Here is a 7739-nt window from a genome sequence, read left to right as displayed (position 1 = left end):
AAAATTTCTTAAAACATCATTCAAACTTGTTAAAATATTTCATATAATATTGATAATTTATTTGAAAATTAATCTGTAAATTCGATTACTTTAAGAAATCAGTAAACGATCAGTCAAACATTTGACTGATACTGTATATCATTTATATTCAATCAAATATTACTAACATATATTCTTATCAGAAATTTGAAACGATATATAAATTGCATGAGTAATTTAGGTGCTAAAAGCGTAATTAGTGAGTTTTGACTGAACATATAGGAGGTATGGAGAGACGATATATATAAAAATAATTATTAAAGAAGAAGAAGAAGAAGAAAAAGGGGAACTATTCGGTTGTCGGTTGTGTTAGCCGAATCGGGCGTATTGAAAAAAAGGAAAATAAGATGATCGTCGTCCCGCGAGGAACACAGCTTAAAGATTTCTCTCTTTCTTTCTTTCTTCCTCTCTCTCTCTCTCTCTCTCTTTCTCTCTCTGTCTGTCCAACGTTGCCGTAGCAAGAAGAGAAGACGCGTTCTCCGTGGCTTCGTATACGAAAGGAACGAAAGACTTGCGACCCAGGTGTCTTCCTTCTTGGCCGGCGCTCTCTCGTCGTCGTACTGTAACTCGTTCTCTCCACCCGCAAAGCCGACCAACGGTTCTGGAACCTGTTCCGAACCGTTTGAGAGTCTCTGCCTTCTTCTCTCTTCTCTTTCTCTTTCTCTCTTTTACCTTCTTCGTCTCCTCCCTCACCTTCCATATTCCTCCACCACCTCCTCCTCCACCTTCTTCTCTTCTTCTACTTCTTCTTCTTTACTTGCCCGTTCGTGGTTGTGCGCGCGAGTCAAGTCTCGCTGAGCGTAATATCGCGCACATCATCGTCGTCACGGAGAAAGAGAGAAAGATAGAGAGAGAGAGAGAGAGAGAGAGACGTGTTACGTTGCTTTTCTTCTCCCTTTCTCTCTCTATATCTCTCTCTCTTTCTCTGTTTCCAAAGACAGAAATGGTGCTGCTGTTGTTGCAGTTGCGATGGTTACTATTGTTGCTAAAAAACAAGAGAGAGAGAGAGTGACGTGTATATGTTGATTTTCTTCTATCTTTTTCTCTTACCAAAAAAAAGTAGTTAGAGAGTTGTTTGAGAATACAATGAAAAAGAATTAGCATAGGATTATCTATTTTTCTACATTATTATCTCTTTCTCCAATTTTGTTGTGTTCTCTTTTTCTCTTTGGTTCATTTCCTCTATTTAGCCATTTTTTGTTGTTGTTGTTTCTTTCTTTTATAAGCATTGAGACGAAGCAAGGAGTAAAAGAGAGGCGCCCGCAGCGAGCTATGAGCCAACGCAAGACAAGCCAAGTCAGGGCGAATGGGGTACGGCACACGCCACACGCCATCATAATGGAATAATGAGGCTAAGACGATAGCAATCGCCGTACGGGTTCCTCTCTCTCTCTCTCTCTCTCTTTCTCTCTCTTTTTCTCTTTCTCATTCTTGTAAGCGCGCGCTCGAGCAACTTCTACAGCAGCCGCGAACGTGGAACGTCGTGGACGAATTGAGCAAATCAGAGCCACATCCGATGAGGTCACTGCGAACAGCCGCGGGCCTTTAGGGACGCTTCCAATGTCTCTTATTCTTATATTCTCATTCTACTTATTCTTCTTGAAATTATTCATTCTTATTACCTCAGATTTGTACATTTTACTTACTATATTTGTGACCTTCCACCTGGCGTACAAGAACTTCTTGGGAATCCTTAAACCGACACTTACTTATATCCCTTCTTTTTTTCTTTTTTTTCGTTGTTCGTTGAGTGTTTTTAAAAAAATGAAGAAGAGGAAGATTAAGGATAAAGAAGAAACTACCGTGGTAGCAGCAACAGCAGCAGCAACGGCGGCAGCTACAGCAGCAGCAGCCGTGGCACGTGACCCCAAAGAGCGGTAGAGTCAACTCGCTCAAGTAGCCGGGCCCTGCCCTTTGACCCAGCCGACAATTTCGAATTATGTCTCCCCGAGAGAACGGATATACTCCCGTCAGAGACGCCTCCTTCCACAAGGTGCTCTCTCCTCTCCTTTAGGTTATCCTACTTGTTCAGTTCATTTACTCTTTTCTTCCTTCCTTCGTAATGTTGATAAATTTGATTATGTGTTCTGGTAATCTTCTCTACGTAGTATACCGGATGTTCACTTTCTTCAACGAGATTTTTAACAAATCAACAATTTTTATTCTATTTTCGTTTCTTGTATTCATTTTATTTGATCTTTTTAATTATTGTTCATATATTTTATTAATAATGTCTAGTTATTGGTTATAAGATTCTTGGAAGATGTTAAATATTTTATGTATTATTTTTGTGATGAATTTATAAGCAGTATAAAACAAACAAAATCTAATATTTAAAAACAGAAAATATAAATTCTTTCTGATAATCATAGCAAAATATCTGTGAGATAGAGAGAGATCCGGTCGCCCGCCATTATCTGTTCAACTAATTAACAATACGAAATACGAAAGCAAAGTTTCTTTTTAATAATTTTTATAGTAAAAATTGTGTATGAATACCGTGATAAAGAAAAATAGCTGAATATATCTTTGTCGAGATCATTTTATTTATTTACTCTTTGTATTTTCCCCTATTCATATGTCGACGAAGTCAGGCGTGGTATTGATGCACGAACGAGCATTCGATGATAAATATCGATTTATCTATACCGGTGATCACCTTGTCGTCGCTTTCTGACGAATCCCACGTCAGACTTTTATTACTTTCTTCGACGAAGACGACGACTTGCGACGGCTAAGTCTTCTTATCGAAACCATCGGCTTCTGTTCAACTTTACCTTTGTGTTCACCTTCCACTCATCCTTTCCTAACTTTACGGTAGACTCATGGATAGTATTGAATGATGGAATATCTCTTTAACTTGTCTTTCTTTTATTTTTCATGAAATATTATGAGAATTTGTAAGAAATGTGAATAATTGTTGTTTTGTTAATTAGTTGGACAGATAATGGCTGTTATTTTATTTCACAGATGTTTTCCTATGAGAAAGTAGCCAAAGCTATTATATTATGTTTCCGAATATTACCTCTTGTTTTATACAATAAAAATGTTTCGTTTGATAATAAATTAATACTATTCAATATTTTTATGAATTAATATACAAAATTTTATCATCAGATGTTACACACAAGCGTGATTAATTTTTTTTAAAATGATTGAAAAAATTGAACAAAACTGCATCAGCAGCCGTAATATCGATAATGAATTAAATATCAAGCCTGAAATAGTTTGAAATTATTGAAAGAAGATTGGATTTAAAATGTAAAGAAAGAAATTTGTTTGAATATCATTAAAATACGAAGAAAGTTTTTCCCCAAGCCAATATAATATATCCACATAACCATCACCGTTGATGGTGGTCGTTGGTTTCTTATTGTTAGTGGTAATCACAGCGAGATACCTTCGTCAAGCTCATCAGGAACGCTTAGCTCGACTGGAAGGATATGTCGAAAGGAACGATCTCTCAAAGGTGGCTCGTGCCACGGCTATGAAGAATCTTCTTGGACACCGGTGATGTTCGCGTCATTGTTCTTCCCTGAAGAAGACAAATGATCCAGCTGGATACGAAACAGTTAGCGGGATCCTGGCTATGGGATTGGATGCTGTAGATGGATTCACCATGGAGGAAAGAAGAAGCGCTTCTTGTGCCTTGTAAATCGCAAGATAACTTATTAGTCCTCCCGTGACTTCGAATCGTTTTCTTCTAGTACAGTAAGGGTTTCTAACTTTTCCGCTATTAGAAAGAAACCATCTTATGACTTATAGTTCTTCTTGCTGAATCGTATTTTACGATCTACGTAGAATTTCTATGGCATTTTTGTATTTGTCTGTGAATGTATTTAATATTTTAAATTATGTTATGTTTAAATCTTAAGGGAGAGTTAAAATACTTATGAGGAAGTTACAAAAATTAACCTAATATATAAACATTTACATATATTTTGTATATCTCAAAGGATTCGTTCTCTCTCTCTCTCTCTCTCTCTATTCCTTTTTCTTTTTTTTTCTTTTTCTCTCTCCCGATCCCATGTCATTACGATATTAATGTAATGCTGCTAAAAAGGTGTGTTTGCTTGGTTGAACAGCAGGCGGAGGGAGGGAGGTTTGGGAGGTAGGTTAGGGGAGGAGGAGGGTAGGCAAGGTTTGAGCCCACGTAGGATAGTCTCTCCAGATATGGCGAGCGCCCGTGGCTGCGCCTCCACTTCCACGATCGCAGTTCTCTTGTCGTTTTTGTCGTTGTTGTTGTCGTTGTTGTATTCTTCACCCTTCTCCTTCTTCTTCTCCTTCTCCACCTCTTTCTCCTCCTTCTTTTCCTTCCACCTCTCCACCTTCTTTCTTTTCCGTCACCATTTCGATCAGAAACCAAATCTCAATTATCATCTTCTCATCTAATTATTCTTTCATTCTTTCGAATGAATTTATTTTGTTTGTACGTAATTTGATTTTATCATTTATCAGTATTTTTAATTTGATTAGATTCTATCCTTTCACGCTTGCAATAACATAGTTACGACCACGTAGCTTTATTCGGTCATGTTCAAGCAAGAGTGTGAAGAGAACGTCTGACAGTATCACACTCGACAACACCACACCCCACACCCCTTCTTTCAATTACTATTCATTGATCACTTTTCTTAACTTATAATGTTGAAGAGGAAAAAAAAAATAGAAGAGGCGTATTCTTTCGAAAGGTGTTCTTACTTACTCACTTAATTATTTATTATATATACTACTAACCTTTACATATTGTTTTATCTTTAGATATTATCAATGCGGTTTCTTCATTGGAAAATCTTACCTAGGGAAGACAACTGGCCCAGTTATCTGTGTGTATGTGTGTGTCTGATATAATTGGGTTCAGTGGGATGATCGAGTATGGATAGATACGTAAAAATAAAAAACATGTTTATCGATTCATTTTTCCTATCTGGAACGTCAACTTAGGATATTATTGCGCTGTAACTGGGTTGTAATCATTTTGTAATCAGTAATTAATACGTTCAGAGATTAATTTTTAATCTCAACAATATAGAGAACTTTTTAGTTTTTTTTTTTAAATAAAAGTGAATTTATAATTGAAGAAGATTATTTCTAATATTTTAGGCTAAAAACTTTGTGGATTCTTATAAAACTGGGTCAGTAATGGCTACGAGTTCTGGATCAACTTTTATCACGAACGGTGGATAAAGTGTTCATATTTTTTCATGTTTCTTATAGAATTTGGCAAAGATATCCCCGATGGAAAATTCATTCCGAACATTGTCTTAAACTGAATATGAATGAACATAAGAAAATATTGATAATCTCTTAAAACGTAATGCAACGTTAATATATTTTTTACAAAAATCATCCAACGATTGGAAATATTTTTGGCGGATAATTTAGACATAGATTTTTAAATTATCTTCTACTACTATATTTCTACTTATTTTTTCACTCTTTTTCGTACTATATCTGGCGAATCTCACGGATGATCCGTTACACGATCGTTTAAACTGTAACAGACTCGTGGCATGTGCCGAACCCTGCAGTTAAGGAGCCAATTATACCCCTTATAATACGTACGGTGAAAGAAGAGGTATGTGTGTATATACTCGGCCACTTAAATATAGTGTTTACGCGATAAGGAGCACTTCTCGGGGCCATATAGACGCTCCACTTGCGATCGGAGGAAACGCCACTTTACTCGCCAGTCCGAAATGTTCTTTTGTATATCTGTATGTGTCTATCTATGTATGTATGTATGTGAGAGAAAGATGATAGAGAAAGAGAAATAGAACACAGTTAAACATTTTTTCTATTCGTATGATGACTGTGCATACTATGTACATACATATCGGTGTATATGTGATAATAATAGAAAGAGAAATAAAATTCGAGAAAACACATTCGAACATTTTTCTTATTCGTAAGATGACCAATCATACATTTTTATTTCTATGTTTCAAGAAAATTCGTCCACAAGAAGACAGATACATAAATATAATATAATATAAACCGAGCCGAAAGTTATTCCTACTCTCTGGCAGTTGTTGCATTTAATGTCGCTAAACTCGTTTTCAATTTTTTCTCACCGACACGTTCTTATCGTTATCGACGGTGACCAGCGTCCGAGTATCTATATTTAGATACATACACTTCGATCATTTTCTCAAGAAAATCCTATACGTACATACAATATTTCTCTTTTATGGTAAAACTACATACAACTATATAACAAACAGTTCACCCTAATTGTAATTAAAAATCAATTAACCGAGTCTCATCAGCGATCATTGATTTTCTTTTTAATAAAATGAAAAAGAACAAAAAAATACAGAGTGTAAAGGTGTGGATATATACACACACACACATCCACACTGGGTGGGTCGTTGATCTCAGAGAGAATTTTCGGTACGGAACCAGCGCGTTCTTGTGTCGTTCTGGTTCAAGGTCAACCCGAGAAGTTGCTTCGAAGCGAGGGTGGAGTGGAAAAGAGAGAGATACTCTTGGAAAAAAAAATACAAGAGAGAAAAAGAGAGAGAGAGAAAGAGAAAACAGAAAAACCAAAAGAAGAAGAAGAAGAAGAAGAAGAGAAGAAGAAAAAGGAGGGAAAAAAAGATTTGACGAGTTTCAAGGAGTGGACTCTCTCTCTCTCTTTCCCTCTCTTCCGTAGTCGATTCGTCGATCCCTCTCTGCAGTGTATGCGTGCACACCAAGAAAGGAGATAACTCAAGATAGAGAGACAAAAAGAGTGGGATGAATGTAGACGCTTCTAAAGAGCAAGAAAGAGAGAGAGAGAGAGAGAGAAAGGGCGGTCGGGAGGGAGGGAGGGAGGGAGAAAGTGGCAAGGGAAAGAGAGAGAGAGAGAGAGAGAGAGAGAGAGAGAGATGATGATGAGGAGAGAAGAAAAGAGTGGAGAGGAGAGGAAAGGAGAAGCGTGCTCTCTCGCGTGGAAGTGCGCCCACGCGGATGACGTCATCCGGCGAACGTTGGCTGCGCGTTGGACCGGCGATGGACGCGTTGGTGTTCGAACGAACGCGCGACTCGCGTACAAACGTACGAGAAAGAAAAAGAAAAGAAATAAATAAATAAATAAATAAAGGAAGAAAGAGAAGGAAAGACAGATAGACTATTGGGAGGGAGCGGCTGGGCATCGTGCGTGAAAGAGGGGCCGTGCCATCGTAAGAAGAGACCCTCGCAGAGATAGAAAGAAAACTGTGAGAGAGAGAGAGAGAGAGAGAGAGAGAGAGAGAGAAGTTGAAAAGAGGAAGGGAGGAGTTTAAAGAGTAAAGAAGACGGAGAGTAGGTAAGAATGAATGGAGATTGCGAAGCGTGGTGTTCGAGTAGAAGAGACAAAGTGTGTGCCCATGGGAGGGGGAGAAAGGAAGGAAGGAAGAAAGAAAGATAAGGGAGGAAAGGCGGAGATAGGATAGGACAGGACAGGAAGGAAGGAAAGAAGGAAGGAAGGAAGTTTGTTATTAAAGAGAGAAAGAGGAAGACATGGGCAAAGAGGAGGATCGGGAAGGCACGCGACGGGCACGATGGTCGGGCGGCCGCGACACTCGCGCCGCGCGACACCTTCGCGCGCGTTCTCAACGCTCTCTTTATTAGTCTACCGCGGACCATCGCGAACCCCTTTGCCTCCGCGTGCGCGGATTCGCGCGCGCCAACGATCCGTACCGAACGGCCAACCTATATACCACTCACTCACTCACTCA

The sequence above is a fragment of the Polistes canadensis genome, unplaced genomic scaffold (assembly GCF_001313835.1).
Source record: "Polistes canadensis isolate GaletaPanama2010 unplaced genomic scaffold, ASM131383v1 scaffold_157, whole genome shotgun sequence".
NCBI lineage: Eukaryota > Metazoa > Arthropoda > Insecta > Hymenoptera > Vespidae > Polistes > Polistes canadensis.
This window is presented reverse-complemented; position numbering follows the sequence as displayed.